General features: G+C 38.3%; 1 protein-coding gene across 2 annotated transcripts in view; it reads left to right on the forward strand.

The window, feature by feature from the left end:
- dclk1a (doublecortin-like kinase 1a) overlaps window positions 1-27,299 on the forward strand; it is a 217,878-nt gene that overhangs the window by 9,674 nt on the left and 180,905 nt on the right. The gene's annotated exons all lie outside the window — the stretch shown is intronic.

The following is a 27,299-nucleotide window of genomic DNA, read 5'->3' on the forward strand; positions in this document are numbered from 1 at the left end:
ATTAAGAGTGCTAAACAAAATCAGAAGATATTTTAATTTGTTTAAACCAGGTGCATGTAGAAAACTAGTAAGACTGTAAAGTTGTTAAATACCTGGTTCCTACATTGCAAAATTAAACATTCAATCAGCTTAAACAGTTGGCTAGCATTTTATCATGGTGAATCAGAACATGTATGATGGTTACAGAAACTTGTAGTATGGACCATTATTTTGGATATTCAATATTATTCGAAGCAGAAATTTTTAGGTATGATTGAAAGTTATTTTGTTACTTTGCTAAAACATAACTAGAGTTGTTTCAGACTTCTTGTTTCCATTGCAAAATGGATGCATACAATCTAACCATCTATCTATTTATTTATTTATACTGCAAGGTTGACTCATCAATAGAATGAAAATATCCTGTAAAAGAGGAGGTTTAAATGTTTTTACAGGTAACCCTTAATGTGTTTCGCTTGGAAGAAGTAACAAAGAAACTTGTGGAGAAGTAATATTAGCTCACAATGTACACAGGAAATAAGTTATGTATTTGCTCTAATATCTGTGGTAAAGATTTGTTTAAATTATGTTTGAACAATTATGCAAAATAAATAGAATAGTTATAATAAGAATTCACTAACATTATTTATTACATTAGAAAATGGAGTAGATTATATTGAGTAAATTTAACACTGTTAAGACCTGCAAAGGCAGCAGTTTGCCTGTCTCATTAAAATCAAAACTTTGAGAAGACAACTACCTTTGGGAAATGGTGATCCCTCAGGATTGAGGACTGTCCCCTCCATGGATTAGGTGGAGGTAGTAGATGAGTATGATGATGGCTGGAAAGTTTGATCCTTGAGCCATATTCTTTCTGGCAAACACTACAGACGGTGGTCGATGAAAGGGTCAGACTGTGGAATCTAGGTCTTTCCATTCTTTTCTGCTATTTTCCCTACCTGAGTGTAAGATGATTATTGTTATGTTATAATATGGCATTTCTTACTAAAAGATGGTTTGTAGCATGTTATGGGTGAAAATTTCATATTTCCTCATATCTATATTGTGCTTCTTAATGTTTGAGGGAGTCCTTAAAGAATTTCCTCTGGCTCCTTAAGACCTTACTTTGGCGTATAACAATTAGGTGGGCATGTGCTGTCATTTCCCTGTCCATCACAACTAACACAGATTGTTATTGGTTCAATGTTGGTGGTTCTGGCACCAAAGAGGACACTGGCATCATTACAATGATCCTCTCACTTTATATCAAGGATCTTCTGCAGGTAGTGCTGGTAAAGGTGTTTCAGCTCATCAAGTCGTTCTTGTTTGTGATTCAAATTTCACTGCCAGTGAGAAGAGTTGGGATTACCATAGCCTTGTATACCAGGAGCTTTTCCTGAATTCTGATATGTGGACGTTTAATACTCCATGATTTGGCCTTCCAAAGGTAAAGCTGGTACATCAGATTCTATGCTGGATCTCCTCAATGATCTTAACTTTCCGTGAGAGATGACTGCCAACATATACAAAGTGTTCAACATTCATGGCTTTCCATCAGTAGTGATCTTTCCCAGGTGAGCTGATTATCCTGGAGCAGGCTGGTGAAGCACATTTGTGTTTTCAGTTTTGTGGGTCAAACCCAGGCACTGGTATCTGTGACAGAAGTAATTTTGGGTTGTTTTACGGGGCCTTGTTAGTATGTGAAACAGCAGCACAGTCACTGGTATAGTGAAGTTCCAGAAATGTAACCTTGGTTTTTGGTTCAAGGCTGGGAGAACCTGAGGAGTTTTCCATCCATTTGGTGCTGGTCCCATTTGGCAGATGTCATTTTGATGGAGAGAAAGATTGGGGAGGGGGGCAGTGGTGTTGGTGGAAGGAAAAGAGTTGGTGCACTCACAGACTCCTACTTGACTCCATTTTGCATGGTAAAGCATTCTGTGGTGGAGCCATTTCATACAGTGGATGTAGTCACCTGGTCATAAAGAAGTTTTAAGATGGTTGTAATTTTTTTTGGGCAGCTGAGTTTCAGTGAGATCTTTCATAAGGTCTTGCAGCTGACAACCAAAGGATTTGGTTAAACTAATAAATGCCATACACAGACATTGTACTTTGGATTTTTCAGTCCATAAAAATCTGTTGAATTGGCTATTGTGCCTCTGGGTGGTCTAAAGTTGCATTGGGACTTGACAAATTGGTTAAGCAGTAATTGGGCAAGGATCTTCCTGTGATTAAAAAGTTTCTTTGGATGAGCAGAAATTTCCCCAGTTTTCTAGATTTTGAGTTAATGGAATTTGTTGGTCATCACTTCACTGATTTTTTTTTTGAAGACCTCAGCAAGTGTGCCATCGGGTTCAGGAGCTTTTGTTTTTCATCTATTTTGTTACTTGACAAACTGCTTCAGAGATTTGGGGAGTTCTGAGAGCTTCCCTAAATGGATGTTGTGCCATCTATCACCATTGATTCTTTCTTTGGGAGCTTTTGATAATGCTCTTTCCAGTACCCTTTGATACCTTTGAGTAGTGTTCTCCCATCTTCAGATCTAAGTGGGATGAATCCATGACTTCTTGAGCTAAACACAGCCTAGGTTGTTATGAGAAACACCTAAATATAATTGATGCCAAATTGTTTTTTTCACTTTCTTATAATCATAGAAAAGTAACAACAGAGGAAGCCATTCAGTCTGTTGTGTCTTTGCCCTGTTGGTCATGGCTCTTCAAGTATACATTCAGGCACTTTTACATGTGCTGAGGGTTTCTGCCCTTAACACCCTTTCATACAGAGTTCCAGATCCCTACAAACCTCTGGGTAAAGACATTTTTTCATCAATCTTTCTGCCAGTTACTTTAGATCAATGCCCTATAATTTTTTGACCCCCTCTGTTAAGGGAAATATACTAACTTTTCCTTATTTAAGCCCTCAAATTTTATACACCTGAATTAGGTTTCCCTGATGCCTCCTCTATTCCATAATAATAAAGAAAAATCAATCCTGTGCCTCACCTGCACATCAATTTGTATTTGATTTCTGGACTCTTCCTCTGTTTCAGCCTACCTGCAATAGGTTATCTGCTTCACGATGCGTTATTTTCAGATGTGAGTTGGTTAAGTTTCTCATTTAGTTGTATGTGGAGACCTTTATGGTGCTTATATGTCTGAAGGTGTTTAATGTACAGTCTGTGAAATGGTGTAAGTTGTTTTTGATTTTATTTCAACTTAAATGGGAATGATTTTAATGGACTAGATGCTGTTGTCTCCAGCCATTTCCAGTTCCTCTGATGTTGGGCAGCTTTTATTGTGTAGTTTTGAGTGGACCAGGTGAATGAATGTTGCCATGTTGTTTTGTACCACGTGTCTTCCTCCTCTCCTTCCCTTCCTTAGCATCTAGTGTTGGGGCGGATGTACTAATGATGGTGTCAAAAAGATTTGAGTCCAACAGATGGTGGAACGATGAGAAATTTCTGACTGTTGGTGAAAATTTGACCTTGGACAAAATAAAAGCCGTTTCTCATGTTGCCCAGAGATGTAGTTTGTATATCTGACCCTCCTCACAACATTGCTGTGCATCACTGCAATGTTTCTATGACAGGACAAGCTGCTTGTCTCCTGATTGAAGCCCTAAGGTTGACCACTGTTCTTTCACCTGCTGCTTTGTATGTTTCTTACTGTACAGAACTATCAGACCTGCCTTCAGCCACTCTCATCCTTGTGTTCAACTGACAATTTGATTCTTGATAGCAAAACCAAAGTGCAATGCCCATATGTCACTTTTAACAGAATATAAAACCATCCTCTTCTTCCCTTAATTGGCCTTTGCATGTCCAATCTCACTGAAAATGGAAATGTTAAACTTTGAAAGTACTCAGGTGACAGTAGCTAGTCTGTGTTCAGATTTGTCATTATCTGAGCTGTCTGATAGTTTGTACATTACAGGATACAAAGGACATTTTTATATTTTGGCTGCATTTTGAGAATGAGAATTAATTGTGGACTTCAGGAAGGGGAAATCGAGAGAACACACGAGTCCTCATTGAGGGGTCAGCGGTGGAAAGGGTGAGCAGCTTTAAGTTCCTGGGTGTCAACATCTCCAAGGATCTGTCCTGGGCCCAACACATTTATGCAATCGTGAAGAAGACACACCAGCGGCTCCACTTTGTTAGGAGTTTGAGGAGATTTGGTATGTCACCAAAGACTCTTGCAAATTTCTACAGATGTATGGTGGAGAGCATTCTGACTGGTTGCATCACAGCCTGGTATGGGGCCTCCAGTACACAGGATTGCAAGAGGCTGCAAAGGGTTATAGACTCAGCCAGCTCCATCACGGGCACAACCCTCCCCATGATCGAGGACATCTTCAAGAGGCGGTGCCTCAAGAAGGCAGCATTCATCATTAAGGACCCTCATCACCTGGGACCTGCCCTCTTCACGTTACTAATGTGAGGGAGGAGGTACAGGAGCCTGAAGACCCACACTCAACGATTCAGAAACAGTTTCTTCCCCTCTGTCATCAGATTTCTACGGTCCATGAGCCCATGAACACCACCTCATTATTTGTTTTTTTTTTGCACTATATATATATTTTGTAGTTTATAGTAATTTCATGTCTTTGCACTGTACTGCTGCTGCAAAACAACAAATTTCACATCATATAAGACAGTGATAATAAACCTGATTCTGATCCCTCTGGACATGATTATTCAGTCGGATTAAATTAGGGACCGTCTTTGTTTGGAGCACCTTTTCCAGTCTTTTCAGCAAGTGGGTTAAACAGAGGAGGCCTTAAAGAGTCATTAATTAAGCTGATGATTTCATCTGCTCTTTTCCCCCCACTACCCAACCATGTTCCATTCTATCATTTCAAGGATGAAGTTCATCATAAGACTCTGCCTACATATGTGTCTGTGAACAGGAACTCTGAAATCACTTCATTTGCCCCTGGTTCCATTTGCCCATTGCCACAGGGGTTGGTAAACGGATATTTGAATCCATTGATGAAAGCTTTTGGAGGATTGTTCAATGTGAGAAGGCCATTGCAGAGCTGTATCCATGTGAATCTTGATGGAAAAGAAACACATGTCCAATGGCAAAGGGGGTCCAATATCTAGTCTTTCTCTTCTGTTGCAGCCTTCATTTGCCTTTGCAGCTGTTGGTACCATGACATCTACATTCACCTGGACCACTGTTGAGGTCTTTTGTTGTGTTGGTCTATTCTTTGTCTGGTACCTTACCTTTGATCTTGCTACCATGGATAATCCTTTCAGGAGTGTATCATTCCCTAATGATATGCAAATCACATCACCACAATAAGGTGGCAGTTCACTGGACTACATTACCAGCCTAGTGACTATTTAAAAATTAAGCTACATTCATGAGGTTTTGCTGGAATTGTACAGTTCCAATGGTATACCTGATTGGATCAAGCTTGAAAAATCAGGAAATCTTAACCTCTAGTTACACATCAATAATTTAAGCATAAAAATTGTGGTTACATCTGCAGTAGCTGCATGATTTCCCTCGGGGAATCCCTCAGCTGGTAGGAGATTACAATCTTCAGTCTTGTGTATTTGTTAAATGTACATCACAAGGGAACCAAGTTGCAAGTATAACAGATACCATATTATTATCATTTGAAGCAAGATGGTGTTTTAGATTCATCCACTGGTCTTGGTCAAAATGCATCATTGGTTTTTTATTCCATTATGGTAGAAAATGACGTAATATGTGGCTAACCAATTTCACCTGATAGGTTAATTCAGTGGCAAAAGTTATGCACAATTATTTTGGTGTCCACTTGATGTAAATATCAGAGGAACTGTACCACTTTTATCAGCTATAGATCAACAGGTCTCCTTGGGAATTGTTATTGGTAAAATTAAATCCACGAAACGATAATTAATAGAGATATTACACTCTGAGAAATTAATGGAAGAAAGACATTTAAGTCTTCTCGGCCGTGTTCTTGATACTTTGTATTAAAACTTTCTGATCAGCTTGAGCTATATCTGCTTCACGATATCCGTTTGAACTATTGCCATCAGTAGTACCGTCTTGCTCCATGTTGGCAGCAGAGTGGTAAGTTACCTCTGTTTTAATCATGTTAATAACTTCAGTAATCTAGTAAAAATCAGGAAACACAAAGTAATGGTTCAAGTATTATGCGGAATGACTGTAAAGTAATTCTGGACCATTAATTATACTGTGCAAAGAAATTGATCTTGGTAAGCTAATTGTACATTATGTAGTTGTATGGTCCATCAGGTCGATCTATTCTATACTTAATTCTAAACAAAATCATGCACAAGCATTCATCCATCTTATATTAGCAGCAATATTTGAGAATAAACTTAATATTATAAGTTTTCTTTTTAAAGGGAATTGATAGATGATTTTAACTTGCCTTACAGTAGAAAAACAACATTAATTATAAAACAGTAAAGCCAATTGAATTAGGACAGATTACTACTGTGTATAAAATTGCTTGAGGTAGTACTTAAACTAATTAAATCACAAAGAAATAATAACTAGTGTTGGAATTTAAAATAAGTGAGATGCATAAAATGGAGAAACAAAATCTGACTTTTTTTTGTTAAAGCAAGAAAACATTTTTAGCTAACTTCACAAGTATAACCTATGGATGTAATTAGATTTTGTTGTGCACCTCCTTCAAGGGATTAGAAACTGAAACATGTTCATATTGTGTTTTTAATGAGCACGCAGTGTCAGAGGACTATAATATTCATTGATATCACTTTTATTATGGACATACATCATGGAAACAGGTCCTTTAGCCTAGCATTTATTGTTTTGTGGGAATTGTTTGAATGGAATTTCAGTTTGCAAAGATATAGTTTTTGAAAAGCAACAAATGTGCACTCATATTTGAAATAATGGGAAATTAAATAATAATGAAAACCATATTTTTGATTTTTTTTCAGTACATAAACATAATTTGAGTTTGGTTCCCCACCCTTTTCAGTGTGAATTTGTCTAAATGAGTATTCACCCATGATAGTAAATGATAATATCAGTCTTGTTAAATTGAAGCAATTTTATGAATGCATAGAGTGCAGACATTTGGCAAGGAATTGGGTCTGAAGCATGCTTTTTGGGGACTACTTGTGACTTGGAGTTCCAAAACTGGCATCAATGGTATATCAAGTTTTTGACGGGTTGGGTCGTTCAGGAAGCAGTTCTCCTACCTGTACTGCAGCAAGGATCAATGTTTTTGATTTCTGCTCTTCAATAAATATACTGTCATTGAAATCTGAAACCACAAGTGCGATCTCAGTATGGGACAAGAACAATTTCAACGTGACTTTAAAATTGAGATTTAAAATTTTACATTTAGGTTCTTTCTAGGCTAGGTTTGGAGATAGCTTTTTTCATAGAGAAGCTAAGTACATTCAATTCTTTCTTGGACAGAGACCAGCAGATGGAGAAAGCACATGGCTTTGCTTAGATTGCAGGCTTCCCCATTGCACAGGGGCCATTTATTGCAAGCACATTGCTTAGCAAGTAGTGTGTTCTAACCATTGTCTGGCCCATAACCCTCCAAGCCCCTCCCCTCCATGTATCTATCCAAATGCCTCTTAAATGTTGCAATTGTACCTGCCTTGATCACTTCCTCTGGCAGCTCATTCCAGGTACTGACTAACTTCTGTGTAGTGAAGTTACTTATCAGGTCTCTTTTAAATCTCTCCTATCTTGTATCTGAGCCCTCTAGTTTTGAACTCCCCAGTTGTGGGGAAAAGACAATGACCGTCCACCTTATGCTTTTAGAAACTCCTAATGAGGTCACCCCTCATTCTCCTACATTCCAAGGAATAAAGATCCAGCGTGGCCAACCTTCCCCTATAATTCAGGCCCTCCAGTCCAGGTAGCATCCTTGTAAATCTCTTCTGCACCCTCTCTTGTTTGACAATGCCTTTCCTATAACAGGGTGACCAAAACTGTACACAGTACTCGAAGTGCGGCATCACCAATGACTTAAATAACTGCAACGTATTGTCCGTACTCCTACACTTGATGCCCTGACTGATGAAGGCCAGCATGCTAAACGCCTTCTTCACCACCCTGTCTACTTGCATGGCCACTTTCAGTGAACCAACAAACTTGATGGGTCAGTTGAGGTTTTAGTTTAACGTTTCATCCAAGAGATAGCACTTTCAGCAGTAGATAATTTCCTCAGCACTGCACAGGAATATAAATCCTAGCAATGGAACTCAAGTATCTGGTGCAAAGCTTGACTCGGAGACATAAGTGTTGCATCTGTACTGACACCTCTCAGAAATAGTACAACTCTTCGAGGTTTTAAAAAAGTTGATGATATTTGGTTTGCAGCAAGATCCTGAAATATGTTAATTCATCAAATGTAGCAAGTTTTGTCATTTTCGACAGAGAGGGTATTCAAATGTTGGGGCAGATTTTGATGAAAAAAATTACAGCAACTGAACAACGCATGCAATTATTCATGTGCAAATTGCTAGAAATTTAGAGAGAAGATTTTTTTCTGTGAATTAAGTCATAAGTTGATAGCTGCTCTGCAGTTGTTTAGCTGGTATCTCTGTTGGTTCAACCTTTCATTTCATGTCTGAATCACTTCTTGTGCAGCAGGTTACCTCTATAAATTCCTTCTCACAGCATGTAGTACTAGCACACTTCACTGTTACTTACTGGCCCTGCTCTTTATTTTCTGGACCATTTAAATCATGATGTTTCTATAATTCATAGAGTAATATAACATGGATACAGGCCCCTTGGCCCAACGAATCCATGCTGACCATGTTGTCCACCTAGCTAGTCCCAATTTTCTGCATATGGCCCATATCCCTCCAGGCCCCTTCCCTTATATACCTATCCAAGTGCTGCTTAAATGATACTATTGTAACCACCCTAACCACTTCCTCTGGCAGCTTGTTCCAGATACTCACTGCCCTCTGTGTGGAAAAAGTTGCTCCTCAGGTCCCTTTCTCCTCACCCTAAATCTATGCTCCCTAGTTTGGACTCCCCCACCCTGGGGAAAAGACTGTTACTGTCCATCTTATCTATGGCTCTCATAATTTTAAACATTTCTATAAGGTCGCCCCTCATTCTCCTATGTTCCAAGGAATAAAGACCTAGCCTGGCCAACCTCTTCCTATAGCTCAGGCCCTCTAGTCCTGGCAACATCTCGTAAATCTTCTCTGCACTATTTCCAGTTTAACCACAATTTTGCTATAATAGGGCAACCAAAACTGTACACAGTACTCCAAGTGTGGCCTCACCAATGACTTGTACAACTGCAACATAATGTCCCGACTCCTATACTCAATGCTCTGACTGAAGGTCAGCATGCTAAATGCCTTTTTCACCACCCTGTCTACCTGTGACGCCACTTTCAATGAATTATGCACTTGTACGGCTCGGTCCCTCTGTTCCATTACACTCCCTGGTGTCCTACCATTCATAGTATAAGTTCTGCTCTGGTATGATTTTCCAAAATGCATTACCTCATACTTGTCCTCTCAAAGGCCTTGCTAAAGTCCAAATAGACAACAACCACAGCCCTACCCTCATCTACCTTTTTGGTTACCTCTTCAAAAAAAAACTTCAAAAGGTTTATCAAATATGAATTTCCACGCACAAAACCGTGCTGACTCCTCCTAATCAGACTCTGTATATCCAAATGTTGGTAGATCCTGTCCCTCAGAATTCTCTCCAGTAACTTCCCCAGTACTGATGTCAGGCTGACCGGCCTGTAGTTCCCTGGATTGTACTTGCTACCTTTCTTAAACAATGGAACAATATTAGCCACCTTCTAGTCTTCGGGAAATTCACCAGTGGCTAATGATGAAGCAAATATCTCCGCAAGGGTCTCCACAATTTCATCTCTAGCCTCCAACAAAGTCTGAGGATGCACTCAGTCAGACCCTGGGGATTTATTCACCTTAATGCGCTGTAAGGCTGCAAATACCTCTCTGGTAATACGAATGTCCTCCAAAACATCTCCACTTGTTTCCTATATCTCTTGAGAAACCGTGATTTTCTCCTCAGTAAACACAAAGGAGAAATATTCATTTAAAAATCCCATCCATCTCCTACAGCTCGAGGCATGGGTGGCCCTGCTGATCTCTAAGGGGACCTACTCTCTCCCTAGCCACCCTTCTAATATATCTATAGAACCTCTTGGGATTTTCTTTAACCTTACCTGCCAGATCCATCTCATACCCTCTCTTTGCCCTCCTGATTTCTCTCTTAATCTTTTTATAGTCATCAAGGGATTCACTTGTCCCCCAACCTCCTAAACCCAGAGTATGCTTCCTTCTTTTTCTTGACCAGAACCTCAATATCTCTCATCAGCCAAGGTTCCCAAAACTTGCCAGGTTAACTCTTCATCCATGCTGCTCCTGGACTCTTGATATCTCATTCTTAAAAGCCTCCCACTTGCTATTCGTTCCTTTCCCTTCAAACAGGCTCTCCCAATCGACCTCTGCTAGATCCTGCCTATTTCCCCAAAATTTAGTCCTGCTCCAGTTTGGGACCTTAACCTGTGGACCTGTCCATCCTTTTCCATCACTATTTCGAAACTGTTAGAATTATGGTTGCTAGAGCCAACATGCTCCCTGACTGCCACCTCAGTTACTCACTCTGCATCATTCCTCAAGAGAAGGTCATGTATTGAATCCTCCCGAGTAGATCCCTCTATATATTGAGTCAGACATCGTCTGTGTCCATTTATGTGTACATTGAGTCGTACAGCAAGGAAACATGCCCTTTGGTCCACTGAGACCACGATGACCATCAAACACCCATTTCCACTAATTCCTTATTTTTTACTCTCACCACATCCCTGTCAACTCACCCCAGATTCTACCAAACACCTATACATGAGAGGCAATTTACAGCAGCCAATGTTACCTTTGGGACGTGGAGTGAAATTGGAGCACCTGGAGGAAAGCTACACTACTGCATAAAGAACATGCAAACTCCACACAGACTTCACTAGGAGCCAGGATTGAAACCAGGCCACTGGAGTTGTCAGGCAGTAGCTCTATGAGCTGCACAGCTGTACTGCCCCATTTTAGCTAATGTTCTACATACAAGCTCACTACTCCTTTTATCCTTCAGCAATGACTTCTGGTAGCATTTGTATTTTTGTGCCCAAAAATTGCAGGTTCGTTTCCTACTCCAGTAACTTGGTACAAAATTTAGGCTGACGGTTCAATGCACATCTAAAAGAATGCTGTACTGTCTGAGGAACTGCCTATCAGATGAAATATTAAATTGAGGCCAGATCTCCTCTTGTGGATAAAATGAGTTCAAGATCTATTAAAAGGAGAAAAAAGGATTATTCCTTGATGTCCTGAACAACATTTGTCCTTCAATCACTGATTGCAGCATTAACTGAGTGATTTATTAGTGAAGTGGGCAGTTGAGAATTTGATGAAGAAGGGGAAGGTGATTCTTCTAACCTCTATCACTTGTATTCCTTTCCATAGATGAGGCAATATTTAATGATTACTCTTCCAAATAATAAAGTGAAATAGCTTTAATTAATTTCAAAATTAACCTAAAAATCAAGAATTATTTACATAAAACTTTAAATATTTAAAAGCATAGAGTAAGGTTGGATCGAGCTATTGGAGCAGAACATGTTCCATGTCTGAAGCATGTCACATGTGACTTACCATAGTGTAGTGCAATCCCAACAAATGGGCCTGCTGTTACTGTCTACAACTTAGAGTATTAGTTCAGAGTGGTTGAATTGGAGTTCAAAGACTAACATTGAGGTGATTGGTGGTCATGCAAAGAGGCAGATTTTTATTCATTCATCTTTTGGACATAGCTGGCAGCATTTATTGGTCATCCCTAATTGCCCTTGAGAAGGCAATGGTAGCTGCTGCCTTGAACCTCTGCAGTCATACTGGGAAAGTACTTCCACAGTCCTGTTGAGCATGAGTTTGTGGGATGTAGTTGGAGGAACCTGTGTGAGTAACTGCAGAGCATTTGAAGATGATAGCTACTGTGGCCAGTGGTGGAGGGAATGAATGTTCAGGATAGTGAATGGGATACCAACCAAGTGGTTTGCTTTGCCTTGAAGCATATTAAGTTGGGTAATGGTTTAGATCTTGTCAGTGGACAGGAAATATGACTGCATGTTTTGCAGGGAAGGGGCCTTAACTGGAATGGTAGAAGACCCTGAGACTTTGCATTTCCCAGCAGGTTTGAGGTACTTACTATATGTTACTGGAGGTGATGGATAAAAAGATTTCACTTAATCCAAGAAAGAGATCAGGTTAGTGTTCAGGTAAAGGTAAACCTTGGATAAAATCAAGCGGATCCTGTCGAGAATGGGCAGTATATTAGTGACTAAAGACAAATCAGAGAAAACTAAATTGAAATTAGAGGTAATGTATATAAATTCGTGTAATAAGGGAGATGAGTTAATGGCACAGAGATAAATGAGTTTGAGTGGTGCTGCAACAACAACCTCTTGCTCAACACCAGTAAAACTAAAGAGCTGACTGTAACTATTGATGAGTCGTAGTTTAAATTAAGTAGTAAGAATAAAATTGGAAGCTGAATACATCTGGGTACTTTAGAGGAGAGATGCAAAATGGGAAAGAAGTGGAGGAACTCTCACAAAAAGGATTATAACAAGATGTTAAGCGAAGGCATCTTGGCTCAGAAAAGCAAGATGTAGAATCAATATAGTGAAGGCTTAAAGATGCAAAGAACAGTGTTAAAACTCTACAGTGCATGGGAAAAGAAGACCTGATTATTTTTGTTTTGCATCTTAAATTCTTCCCTCATTTCCATTGACCCCCCCCCCCCCCCGCCAAGCCCCAAATATCACCTACCTTTGTAAATATACAGCTCCCTTTGTAAATATACAACTCCTTATGTTCATCATTCCAGTAGGGCATGCAATGAACATTTTGGAAAATCGATATCTAATGAGAGTTGGGAAGTTAATGGATCTTAAAAATAGGGGAATAAACAACTGACATCCTTGGGTTTTATAAAGCATGAGCACAGAAGTGGTAGATGCTTTATCTTCCAGAATTGTGAAGATACTGGAAAGCTCCCTGTGGATTGGGACATGGGGAATATGACCCTGTTATTCAAGAAAGGTGGAAGAGAAAATAGGGAATTACAGGATTTTTTAGTCTGCATAAAATACTAACATTTATTATTAAGGATATGGGAAGAGGGTACTTGAAAAATGACTATGATTAAGCAGGGCAATAGTTTATGAAAAGGAAATTGTGTTTGATAAACATGAAGGTATTTGTGGGTGTAATTTACTGGATAGATTGGGGAAAAAATTATATTTTCAGAAACGTGAAGACAGTACAACACAATTGGTTATAACTCAGTCCACAAGCTCTATGATTGTGTTAATATATCAACATGGATTTGGATATGCAAAAGTTCCGATATTGTGTTTGCCTCTGCCCCTGCCTCTGCCTCTACCTCTGCCCCTCCATTTTTAGTGATAATGGATCAGAAATTCCCACAAGTTGGTGGGGATGTTGGACATTTTTAAGGCAACTTTGAGAACATCCTTGAATCATTTCTTCTATCAAATTTGTAATCTCTTGCTATGAAGGCATTTAGAGTAGTATGTCTGTTTAGGGATCTGTTGTTAGATGTGCAAATATCATGGCCCACCCATTGGAGCTCACTGAGTTTTATTAAGGCCTTAGTTGGGGCTGTTGGCCTATGAGTGATTCCTAATGTTGGTTGACTTATCCTGCCAATGGATTTAGAAGATTTTGTGGAGACAGCAATGGTTATCTCTCTAGTGCTTGGATGTGCCTGCTGTAGTTGCTCAGGACTCAGAAGCTGATGCGAGGGGAGGGATCACTGCTGTTCAGTAGATCAAGCTTCAAGACCTGGGCCTCTGTAACTGGATCCTCAACTTCCTCATCAACAGACCTCAGTGAGAATTGGTAACAACATCTCCTCCTTGCTGACTATCAACACAGGTGCACCTCAAGGCTGCGTGCTTAGCTCCCTGCTCCGCTCCCTGTACACACGAGACTGTGTGGCTAAGCACAGCTCCAATGCTATGTACAGATTCATCAATGACACCACTGTTGTTAGACAAATCACAGGTATTGTTGAGTCCACGTACAGGAGTGAGATAGGACACCTGGTTGAGTGGTGCTGCAACAACAACCTCTTGCTCAATGCCAGTAAAACTAAAGAGCTGATTGTTGACTTTAGGAAGAGGAAGGAGGATGAACATGCGCCAGTCTACATGGGGTTGGCGGGGGGGGGTGGTGGTCAGCAGTGGAGAGAGTCAGCAGCTTTAGGTTCCTGGGCGTTAACATATCAGATGAACCTGTCCTGGGCCTGGCACATAGATACAATCACAAGGAAGGCATGCCAGTGTCTTTACTTTTCTTATAAGGTTAAGGAGGTTCAGAATGTCACCAAACACTCTAACAAACTTCTACAGATGTACTGTCGAAGGCATCCTGACTGATTGCATCATGGTCTGGTTCAGCAAGGTCTGGTTCAGCAATTCTAATGTGCAAGAATGCAAGAAGCTGAAGAAAGTTGTGAACTCAGTCCAATACCTCATGGGCACATCCTTCCCCGCTATTGGAATTATCTACATAAGGTGCTGCCTCAAGAAGGCAACATCTATCATCAAAGATCCCCACCATTTGGGCCATGCTATCTTCTCGCAGCTACCATTGGGCAGGAGGTACAGAAGCCAGATTCAAGAACAGCTGCTTCCCTTCAACCATACGGTTCTTGAACCAACCTGCACAACCCTAACCACTACCTCAGTATAACAACACTATGACCACTTTGCACTACAACAGACTTTGTTTTTGGTTCTAATTGTGTTCTTGTATACTTTTTTATAATTTGTGTTTAATTTATGTTTTTTTTCCTTCTGAAAGTTGTGCGCCTGTGATGCTGCTGCAAGTAAGCTTTTCATTACACCTGTGCATATGACATACTTGTGCATATGACATTAAACCCAACTTTGGCAACTTTGACTTTGACCATGAGTTTTGTGTTTGGTTTACAGTCTTGATCTTGAAACATTCTGTTCCTCAGAAGGCCCAGGGCTGTACAGGTGTGCTGGAGGCCAAGCTCAATTTCATCATCAACATCTGAGAGGTAGCTCCCAGGATATGGGTGGCTGTAATTTTTTCCAGGGTCTTGTTATGAACCTTTACACTTCAAAGAACTGTGTTATACAGCTAGGGCAGGTTGGCAGAAAGCTTTGATTTGCAGATGCTGCGTGTAAGGCCCATTCTTTTGGATGCATCAGTTGGTGATGACTTGGAGATCTGATTGCAAACTTGCACATAAGCAAAGGTAGTCTGTGTACTGCAGCTTGATAACTGAAGTTTCAGTGGCATTGGTTCTGGAATGGCAGCAACATAGGTTAAACAGTTTCCCATTTGTCCTCTAGATTAGCTCTACTGACAAGCTTGACAGATGAAAAGGGGAAAATGATTGAAGGATGTTCTCAAAGTCAAAGCCTTTTTGATTAGGTGTAATATATAATTGCCATTACCAATGGCATCAAACCTAGGCATGACTTGATGTAAACCATGTTGTGGAGCTTTTGGAATCATACCTTCAAGGTTATCTTTCTCCTTGTAAGCATGATACATCGACCATATCATGAGTCAAATTATTAATATGTAGTACCCCAAAATTGAAGCAGCTTTACATTCTGAAAATTATTGCCTGCTAACACTAATGGGTTTGTGGATAGCAATACCAGGTGAACACACTAGAAAAATAAAATGCTTCTGTGTAAGTGGTGATGAAAAATTTCACTTGAATAGTGAATGGTTTGTGCTGCTGTGGTCTGTGCTTAAGCCAATTTTTCATTATATAGAGAAATGTTCTTTGTATTGTGTGGGATGATTTCAAATATGTATAGCAAATAAACAGTAATGTCTCCAAGTTTTCCATTTGCTGTCTACAAAATATTTGCTTTTTAATTGAAGCTATTATTGCCTGTATAACATTAAAAATCCATTGTTACAAATAAAGTGTAACAAAATGAGGTGTTAGGCCTTTTGCATCGTTTAAATGTCAATAAATTTTGAAATAGCTATGTAAAAATAAGTGTAAAGCTGTTTAGAAAAGAGAATACAACTGATGCCTAAAACAGTCAAGTTAATCATCGAAACATTGTAAAACAATACTTCAACAGTGATAATTTAAACTTCCTATTGAAAGCCTATTAAAACTATAAATTTAAACCAATTTAATATACACCATTTAGAGAAGAGTCTATAGTTATGGTATTTCTGCTTAGGAAACCAATTTTGTATATTGCAGCTGAAGTAAACCCTGTGTCAAATGCATATTAAGTTACTTGATGTGGGATACTGTATGAATCCTCGTTTGAACAATTAGTTTGCTAGTAGCAGGATTTTTACACCATTAGTTATCAATGTACTTATGCAGAGTATAAGTAAATGTAAATAAAAATAAATTTATTCATTTTTGGGTTATGTTGCATTCTTTTGATCTCAAGCAAATGATGATAAGAGAATCTGTAAATTGCCTGATGCAGTGGGCATTCTATTGAAACAGTTCCCCGGATTAGGATATTTAACGAGAACAGCTGTGATATTAGTGAGCATTGATAAACCTTATCCATTCTGGTTGAAAAAAGAAAGCTGCATTTTATATAGCATTTTTCATCAACTTCAGAATATCTGAAAATGCTTTGCATTAATATCCAGAAACAGTAATCCGTCTAATGACTGGAAACCTGAATTAGTGATAATTGATGGATACATATTAGGTAGATTGTCTGTCTTTTAATTTGCTAACATTACTTCTTATTCATTTGAGTGTTTTCACCATTGGTTGTTCCTTTCCATAATTCTACTAAATTTCATGATCTTATGATCACAATTTTCCTGAGGCTCTTGCATTGAAACACATTTGAAATCACAGAACAACATCTGGTGCTATTTCCTTATTGAGACAGGAAACATTTCATGTACATTTTTCAAGAATTCCTCCCCATCTTTATTCTTTTCACTCTGACATCTCCCTTATCTCTTCACCCACAAGCAAATCAATTTTATTTTTAAAAGTTTCTCAAATTTCCTTGCAGATTTTCTCCTCCCTATAATTGGATGATCTGTGGTGTAAGCCTAGCAATATAACAACTCCAATTCTGTTCTTTAATTATAACCATAAAGGTTCTGTCTTTGAACATTAATATTACTCCTTTTCTGGCATTGTAGCAGTGTCCTTGTTAGGTGTATCTTTTTCTCTTATCTATCTCTCCTGACTCCATTCTAGCCAGCAATGTTATGTTCCCATTCCTGTCCTTATTTAAGCTAGGTATCCATCTGTCCCTTTGTCTCCCATCTAATGCAATGGTACATCTGCAGCTCACCAATCTTATTTGTCACATACATTTCAAACGTGCTTATTCTACTGTGTTTTCCTCTCATCAGATTTTTTTTCTCTTATCGTACCACTCTAACACTCTTTCTTCTCTATCCTTTGTGCACCTTGTTTCTCCTTTATGATGTTTCATCCAGTTCTCCCCCCCCCCAACCAAATTTGTTTAAACCCACACTCAAATAATAAACCTGACTACGCTTTTAACTAGCACTTATTTGTAATTAAATGAAGGATGCTGATTTAGAAAAAGTCTTTGCTAATGATACAAAGCTAAATAGCAGTGTCAGCTGTGAGGAAATGCAGGGAGGCTTCAGAAGGATATAGAGTGAATAAATGATCGGATAAGAATGTGGCAGATTGAATGTATTGTGGGAAAATGTGAGGTCATGCACTGCAGTAGAGAAAAAAGAAAAAGGTGGTGTATTCTTTTAAATGGTGAGAAATTGAAATGTGTTTGTGTTCAGGGGAACCTGAATGTCCTTCCATACAAATGACTGAAGATTAACATGTAGGTGAAGAAACCAGAAAGGCAAACTATATGCAGAGCGACATCTTGCTCCAGTTATATAGGACTCTAGTGAAACAGCACCTGGCATATTGTGTACAGGTCCTTTCTCTCAATCAAAGGAGGAGTGTAACAAAGGCACACCAGGTTGATTCCTGTGATGGCAGGCTTATAAGAGAATAAGTAGGCTTTGTCTATATGCTGAGTTTAGAAGGATGAGCTGTGATCCCATTGAAAGGCAGAATTCTCACTGGGCTTGAAAGGATAGATGTGGAGTCGATGCTTCCCCGGAAGCAGGGGTTCACATCCCCTAAATGAGGGGTTGACCATTGACAAATGAGATTTCTTCACCCTGATTGCAGAGAATCTTTAGAATTCTCTACCCAAAAGGGCCGTAGAGGCTCAGTTGCTGAGAATATTCGAGAGAGAGTGATAGATTTTTAGAAATTAATGGGAATCTGGAGTATGTGGTTCACGCAGGCAAGTGTCATTGAGGTGAAAGATCAGCTATGATCTTATAGAATGGTGGAGTTGACATGAAGGGCTGAATGACCTACATTACTCCCATGTCTGATGTTCTGTCATAGGGGCGCTTGCTTTATGACATATGGATGATGTGAACTACTCCCTACATACTTCACAAGGCAATGTGTAACAGCCATCTTCTGAATAGGTGTTGAAGTGAATGCTGTTAAATTATTCATTGATATTACTTGATTATCCTGAACAACCTGAAATTACATAAATTGGAAATTAGATAAAGTTCTTCACATTTAACCATGAAATAATCAGCATTATTTCTGGCTATAATCTGCAAACCAAAAAATATCTATTTTTAAAAATAGAACATGCCAGTTGGATAATCAGCTCCTTTCTTCCACCTTGTCTTTACAGTTGCAACATTTTCTCAGGTTACAAATTAGTCTGATTTCTGTCTCCATGGTAAAGTAATTGGCAAAGCTTAGTTGCTTAGCAACAGGATGTGCAGTATTGAGCTGCAGGGCTGTGTAACTCAGTGATGTAATTCTTGGCCACGAAAAACCTGTCATCTGTAGATCAAGAAGTTAAAAAATGCTACTGGATTAACAAATACTATCATCTTTGCAATTATGTCATAAGCAGATAATTTGTGCTATTTAAGTAATGGATGTATGTTAGATTAATTTAGTGAACAACAAGAAGTGCACATATTTTTCAGTGATGGGGGAAGGGGAGAGTGCAGTCACTATTGGTTTCATTATGGTGCTTGACTGACAATTGAATATTTATCAAATCACAATGTATGGATAATGCAATAGTTTCAGAAGGCATTTAACAGGAATTAGATGTCAAAGGGAATACAACAGGATGAATAAGGAAATGTCGGGAAGATCAAAACAGTAAAAAGATGAAATTGTAAGTCTTCAGACTTTTATTTGGATTTGATGGTGTTCCCAGAGTAGGAGCATGGTGAACCATGTGGAAATGTGCTCTAAATGGAAAGGTGCTTGGGGAACAGAGTAAGGAAATTCGTACATTTTACAGGGTATGGGTGGAAGTAAAAACAGTCACTTAAAATGACAACTAGATCCTGTTTTTATGAATAGGCACATACAGTGCAGCAATATGAAAAGATATTGGTAGGCAATATTATCACAGATGGACTACTGCGCCTGAGGAAGGGAAGCATTATAGAGGCAGGAAATGGCACATATGAATGGCATGAAAGAAAACAAAATAGTTATGGCTCAAAAATTTTGTGCTTTTGCTCAGGAACATTGAAACGTTTTGTTGCATCCCCATTCTAAAGTTTGAAATAGATTGAAATAGTGAAAATGATCATAACCAAAAATGGACCCATTTTGTGGGTAAGTGCACTGTATACAATGCACATTGATGGACCATTGAGTGCGTAGGGTGGTAGACAGTGTGTCAAATAAATAGCCTACTTTGTCCTGGATGTTGAGCTTCCTCAGATTTGTTGGAGCTGCACTCCATCATACTCTTGACTTGCACCAGATGTTGGAAAGGCTTTGGGATATCAGGAGGTGAGTGAAGTGCTGCTGGATACTTTGCTTCTAACCTGCTCTAATAAGACATAGTGGTTATCTAGCTGTTCCACATGTGTTTTGGTTGATAATAGTAGGTGGTTTGGATTCTCCCTTGTTGGAGGTGGTCCTCACTGGCATTTGAATGGTGCAGATGTTACTTGGCACTAGTTAGTCTATAAACTGAAGGTTGTCTTGGCCTTGTTGCATGCAGGTGTGCATTCATTTTCTGAGGCATTGTGAATGGAATTGAACATTGCACAATTGTCGATAAATATCCATGATGATTGAAGGGAGTTCATTGAAGCAGTGAAAGATGATTTGGCCCAGATCTCAAACCAGAGGAATTCTTGCATCAGTATCCTGGGCCTGAGAACGATTTAGCCTTCTAAGCACCAGAATGATCTTCCATTAGGTCTCCAGCAAGTAAAGTCAAAAGTTTTTTTTGTTGAAGTCAACAAAAATTGTTGACTTCAATTTTACTAAAGCTGCTGGATGCCACGCTCAGTGAAGTCTTGCTTGCTGTCAGTCTTGGTTCTTGGCATGGATATTTAATGCTATTGGAACACTACCTTGCCTTAAATCAGCAGTTGTGCTTTTTCCACATAATGTTTTTATTTTCTAGTCCATAATATAGTGTCTTGCTTCAAGATACTTCTGTAATGGAAGGCATTTTTCAGATTGAGAAAGTAGAAGACTGGAACAGTGTTGTCAAGTCATTTAAAACTAAGGAGAGAAGTTGTTGGTGGCACAGTGTCACTACAGGAAGTAACATCCTTGGAAAAGATTATTTTCAATCACCTCAATGATCTCATTCCTTCCTTGTCAAGAGTGAGGTTGTTCAGTGATTGTACAGAGCTTACCAAAGTGTATAATTTCTCTGACAGTGAAGCAGTAAATAACTGCATGCAGCAAGATGTCTGGACTTGGGCTCATAATTGCAACCAATGTTATTGCATTCAGACCACAAAAGTGCCAGACAATGACAGTCTCCATCAGAGAGAACTAACCGTCATTACACCTTGAAATTCAATGACATTATCATTAATCTCACTTCTCTGCACTCTGAGGTTCACTACTGATCAGAAACTCAAAATCTTTCCTCTCAGCACACTCCCACTAGCTTTCTAACATTAGCTTCAACTCTATTGAATGTTGCTTTTGGTGTAGGTATTCTGAAATACCAACCTTTTGCTTATTTGTATGAAAGTAAATCATGTTTTCCTTCAGAAATTGCATTACTCAATCAATGCCTTCCAACTTCCCTTTTTGTGACAACAAAGTTACATGAGTTTTCAGGTTATTGTTTCACTGAAAGAAACTTATTTAAAAGAATGTCACACTGTAAGTAATATGCATTTATTTCACACATAGGCTATCTTGGATTCAGTCCTATTAATGGAATACTTTTTTATTCCATTTGGTACAAACTAAAACAAGGTCTATGAATGTATGACAAAATCATTATTTAAAATTCATTCTTCATGTTGACATATCTGGTGACATTAGCATTTATTGTCCACTCCTACTGCCCTTATAGTATGGTTGGTCTCAAATATGGCATGCATTTGTGATTGTGAATATTTAGCTATGTGGATTACAAACTTGATGTTATTGCCACACTACATTTGCATGCCTCCCATATCCACAGCATTAAAGTGAGGATTTTCTTCAGCATAACTTTGGAGTTGTGGATTACCATAGTATCACTGTAGGGTTATGGGATTTGAAACAGTTGTAATAAAAATGTAACAGAAATAATTGTTTAAAAAAAATGCATAAGCAATCAATGTGGCCCTTGGGTATGTCCAAAACATTAACTCACTGTGAAAAGCAAAAGGCCTAGTACTTAGCCCTGTGGAATCCCAATGCACACAGTGATCCAGACATTAAAATGACTATTGACCATTACCCTCTCCTTTCTCCCACTGAGCCAATTTTAACTTAACTTGCCATTTTCCCTTGGATCCCACAGCATTTACTTTCCTGATCAATATAGCACTTAGTCCACATAGATTTTTAGCGAGTTGTTTGCCAATGTCAAATGTGCGACTGTCAACAATCCTGCTTGTTTCCTTCTCAAAAACTTCAGTCAGTTTAGGCAGATAGAGCCTTCCCTTAACAAATCCATGTCAACTGATTTAGATTAATCTGTTCCTCAGAATTCTTTCCAATGCTTTTCCCACCTGACTGCCCCATAGTTACTTGGTCTATTCCTTTCTCCAATTTAAAACAGAGACCATATTGGCAGCCTTCATACATTTACCACTGGGCCTGTACCCAAAGAGCTTTGTACAATGGCAGTTGAGCCTGCATCCTTTCCTTCCTTCATTTCTTTTGAGAACCTATGATATTGTTTTCTGAGCATGACAATTTATTCACTTTTAAAGATGTTGGATCCCTCTCTGTTTATCATTTTTAATATTCTACTTTTTCCTCAGTGTCATTGAGTAGATGGATGCAAAGTATTCATTTAGAACTCTGCATGTCTTCAGCCTTTGCATACAGTTTACCATTTTCGTCTCTAACCATTTAGGACATGTGCAAAGGAATGTATAAAAATCTTATTTTCCTTGATTTTTATCTGGCATCAACTTTGCCTTCCTGATTTCCTTTACAATTTTATCCTTGCACCTCCTAGTCACCTTCAACAGACCTCTCATACACTAAAAGATGAACTCTTAACCTTCCAATCTACCTTGTCGTGGCCCTTGCACTTCATTTGTTTATCTGCCGTGCACTTTCTCTAACTGCAACACTGTATTTTGCATTCTGTTTTCTTTTTACTACCTCGATGTAGTTATGTGTGGCATGATCTGTCTGGATGGCATGCAAAACAAAAGCTTTTCACTGCATCTCCATACATGTGACAATAATAAACCAATACCAATAATAAACTTCGCTTTTTTTTGTTCATCCTTCTATGTGCATTCACTCATAAGCATATACTTTTGGGAGACCCCCTTTCCTTTCACTGGGTACATATTTGATCTGAACCATTCTCTTTGAATGACGACACAAGAGACTGCAGATGCTGGAATCTGGGGCAACACATAAAATGCTGGAAGAACTCAGCAGGTCAGGCAGCATCTGTGGAGGGAAATGGACAGTCAATGTTTTGGGTCAAGATCCTTCATCTGGACTAATAGATCTATCTAATAGATTTCCAACCTACTTTTACGAAATCAAATTTCAGCCTCAGCCTGGCAAAATTAGCCTTGCCCCATTTTAAACCTTTTACTCCTGGTCTAACTGTTCTTTTCCATAACTATGCTTAGTCTAACTATGATCAGAGCCTCCGGAATGTGTTTTCTCTGAACCAAGGTTCATTCCCTAAAACTAACTGCCCCTCTCTTGTTGGGTTTATACACAAACTAAAAAAAAATATTTTTTCAAATGTATTTCAATAATGCTGCACCTTCTAAATCTTCTCCTGCTTTGTAACGTTTGTCTGTCTATTTACTTTCCTCTCTCTGACTGGGTGGAGGTAGGTGTGTGAAGATACTCTTGTATGCTCCCAGCAATGTTTTTTTTCCTCTCTCCTTTCTTAAATAGCAGGGCTACAACTGTTTTTATAATCGGCTGGGACCTTTGCTGAATCTATAGAATTTTGAGAGATGACAACCCATGCACCTATTCTCTCTGTGGGTCTTTCTTATAGAAACACTGAGATACAGACAAGGTTTAAGGGATTTGTCAGCTCTTACTCTGTTTTGCTCCTTGGTTACCTACTATTTTTGGTACACTTTCTTCTGATGTGAAGAATGTTACAAAATAGTTGTTAATTGTGCTATTTCTATATTCATTAATTATTCCTTTGCTTCAGCATCTGAAGGACCAATGTTTACTTTTGCTAATGTCATGAATACTTGTAGAAACCCTTGCTGTTTGTTTTTGAATATCTTGTTAGTTTGTGCTTATTGTTATTTACTCTCACATTCACAATCTTTATAGTCACCCTTTGCTGATTTCTAAAAATTTTCTTAGCCCTTATGCTTGCTTCTATTTCTGGCATGCTCTATGAATCTAACACTATTATTAACTTCTTTAGTTATTGATGGTCAGATCACTTTTCCTATATATTTAATAGGGATATGAGTGTGCTTGAACCCAAGTTGCTGGAGACCAATGTGCAGATTCAGAAAGCAATTAAAAGGGTAAGTGGTAAGTTAGCCTTTATTGCAAGATTTGAATACAAGAGTAAGGAAGTCTTATTGCAATGGTATAGGACCTTAGTTACACCGCACTTGGAAGATTGCATACAGTTTTGGTCTCCTTATCTATAGAAGAATGTATTTTCCATAGAGTACAGATTCACTAGACTGGTTCCAGGGCTGCTGGGTTTGACATACGAAGAGATTGAATAAGCTTAGTTACAGTTTTAGAAGAATGAGAGGAAATCTCATCGAAACATACAGAATTCTTAAAGACTAGACAGGCTAGAAGCAGGGAGCATATTTCCCCTTGCTGAAGAGTTGAGAACCAGGGTGCAAAGTTTCAAAATAAATGGTGGATTGTTTAAAACTGAGATGAGGGTTTTTTTTTACTTAGAGGGTGGTGAACCTTTGGAGTATTTTACCCTCATGGGTCATGGTGGTACTATCATTGAGTTCCGTCAAAATGGAGATTGATGGATTTCTGGGCATTAAGGAAATTAAGGGTTATGGGATAGTACTGGAAAATGGCATTTAGGTAGAAGGTCAGTCATGATCTTAATGATGGAGCAGGATGGAAGGGCCAGATTACCCATGCCTGCAGTCCCCATTAATTATCAACTGATAATCTATGCAACAGAAGAGCTACAGTTAGGGGGCCCATAAGCTGCTCCCACTTGTGTTTTCTGTGCTTTGTTATTTCTTTCTTGCAGCCAAACTCATTTTATTTTGTGATCTGAGCCAAGATTTCCCTATATACCGTTTGTGATCTAATATCATTCTTTATTATCAGACCTACACCATACGCTTTCCACTCTGCCTACATTTCTGGAATATTTGTTCCCAAGGTTTGTAACTTTATAACCACATAATTATAATCACTTGGTTTTGGTTTGAATACTTTGTACATTTAGATAAAGAGTCTTTAATTTAGAGGTTTTTTTTCCTACTTGACTTTATTTGCAGTTGTACTATTTCTGTCATGTGCTCTAATTGTTTCTGCTACATTGCATTTTTGATTACATATCACCATATTGTGCTATTATTCTTTGTCTTTAAAGTTCTAAATTTCTTTGCACTTGAACTTCTGCCCATCTCCTCCACTATTTAATTTGAATCTGTTAATTTGCACATGTTACCTTTATAATTTCTTTTGTTTATTTGGATGCTCTCTCAGCAGAACGTCTCAGTTCCACATACTATATGTTGTTGGTTCTTGCATGGATGGCAACATTTGGAATCTCCCCTTCCCACCCAAGCTCTACTTGATGAAATAACCTTAACCTATTCTCCCTAAATTCTGTGTTCATGTTCGTATGGGCAGCATTTAACGTATTTGAGAATAAAAAAAAATGCAGATTCTGGACATCTGAAATAAAAACAGAAAATGTTGAAAACACTTGCAGGTCATATGCGGAAAGAGCAGCAGTTAGTGTCTCAGGTACAGGACTGGTAAAGAGAAAAAAAGCAAGTCAGTACTACATTGCAGAAACAGTGGGAGAAGGGAATGGGTGGAACAAAGAAAATATCTCTAATATGGTGAGACTATAATGTGCAGTTAAGGTCAGACCAAGCTGGTTTGTCTGTGTAACATGTGGCTAATAGTAGGGCTGTGGGACAAGACCAGCCGGCTAAATTAGACATTTAAAAAAAAAGAAAAACTGAGTCAAAACAATGATGACAGGCAAAAATGATACAAAAATAATTTTGTAAGGTTAGGATTAGGGTAAGAGAATTCAGCATTTTGTCCTGCAGGAAACATCGTGACTAGATGGAAGATGAGGGTGTCGTTTTTCAAGATTTCATTTGGCCTCGCTCATTTGTGTAACTTTAGTTTGTAGGAACAAACTTGCGTATTTAGCTACTGACAGAATATAAAAAGACAGTTACTGCATTTTTTTGAATAGGTGACTTTCAAATTTATTTCCAAATCCTTGTATCCCTTGATCATTCTCACGCACTCATTTTGCCACAATATAACCTCCAACTTGCTTTAAATAATGACAACTTTCAAAGCTGATGCTAATGAATAAGTTGAAATCTTTTTCAGCATAGACTTGACTTTTTTATTTATCACTTGCATTTTAATATGCTTTCTATTTTTGTTGAAATTACGAATGAAATCTCTTAAGCAAAATATGCAGCAAGGTTATTTCATGTGCACATTTAAAGTAGTGATTTGATGAATATATTTTTTCTCCTTTCAAAAGCTACTGAAGTGATTGTTAAATTGGAACCTAGCAGATATGCTCGTGAGATATTATCCAGAAATTTCTTTTCTATCCACTCTTATCATGCTTCAGATGTGCTTTTGTGTTTAATATAGGGTTTACTCTCTGATCAATCACAAGACAGCCATTGGGTTACTACCAATATTACAAAAAAGTTTCTTCAGTTGCTTTTCAGCTTAGATATTGTTTTAGGTAAACTTAATATAATGTTTACAAGCATTTTTCAGCTTCAGTTCAGAATAATGTCATGAAAAATAATCTTGAATAACTTTTAGCTTTGGCAAAAGATCATCAAAAAGATTTTATAAGATTCACAAATTTCAGATTTTTATTGATCTTGATCTGGAGGCACCATGGGCTGGTACTATTTTACTGCAGTTTTATATTTTTGGCTTTTTTTTCTAAGATTGGACAGCATGTTACTCTAGTTGTGAGCTGGGTAGTTACACTAGATACTGCCCTCTGGTGTTCAATTTGAGGAAGACATTTGTCTTGAAGACAATTTGAGCAAAACATTGACTGGTTTCTCTTTCCTCAGATGCAGCTTGACTGAGTTCTTATAGTATTTTAGATTTTGTTTCAGATTCCAGCATCTGAAGTTTTATTTGCTTTCTATTAGTCTAATAAATCTTCTAACCTGATTTCATTGCACTAACATTACAACCCATTTGTGTCACTAATTATACAAGATAAATAGGCATTCACAAATAAGTTATAATCTGCTTGGTTTGATTAAATCTATAAATGCCGTATTTCTGGTGTTCACTGCTATCTTCGCAGTTACTGTAGGAAACTGACTGAATATTTGCAAAATTTTGACCTAATTTTCTTTAAGAATTTAGGACAGTGGAGTCCTGGGAGGCTATCACTATCTTCACAGCGTTTTAATAAAACCAAATTCTTTATCTTGGATAGAATTGCATCTGTATTTGTAAAGGAAGAATAGAAAATAAGGAATAAGTGAAATCAGCTGTCAATCAGTAACATTTCTTGAAGTGAAAATTATCCCATTA

The sequence above is a fragment of the Pristis pectinata genome, chromosome 11 (assembly GCF_009764475.1).
Source record: "Pristis pectinata isolate sPriPec2 chromosome 11, sPriPec2.1.pri, whole genome shotgun sequence".
Classification (NCBI taxonomy): domain Eukaryota; kingdom Metazoa; phylum Chordata; class Chondrichthyes; order Rhinopristiformes; family Pristidae; genus Pristis; species Pristis pectinata.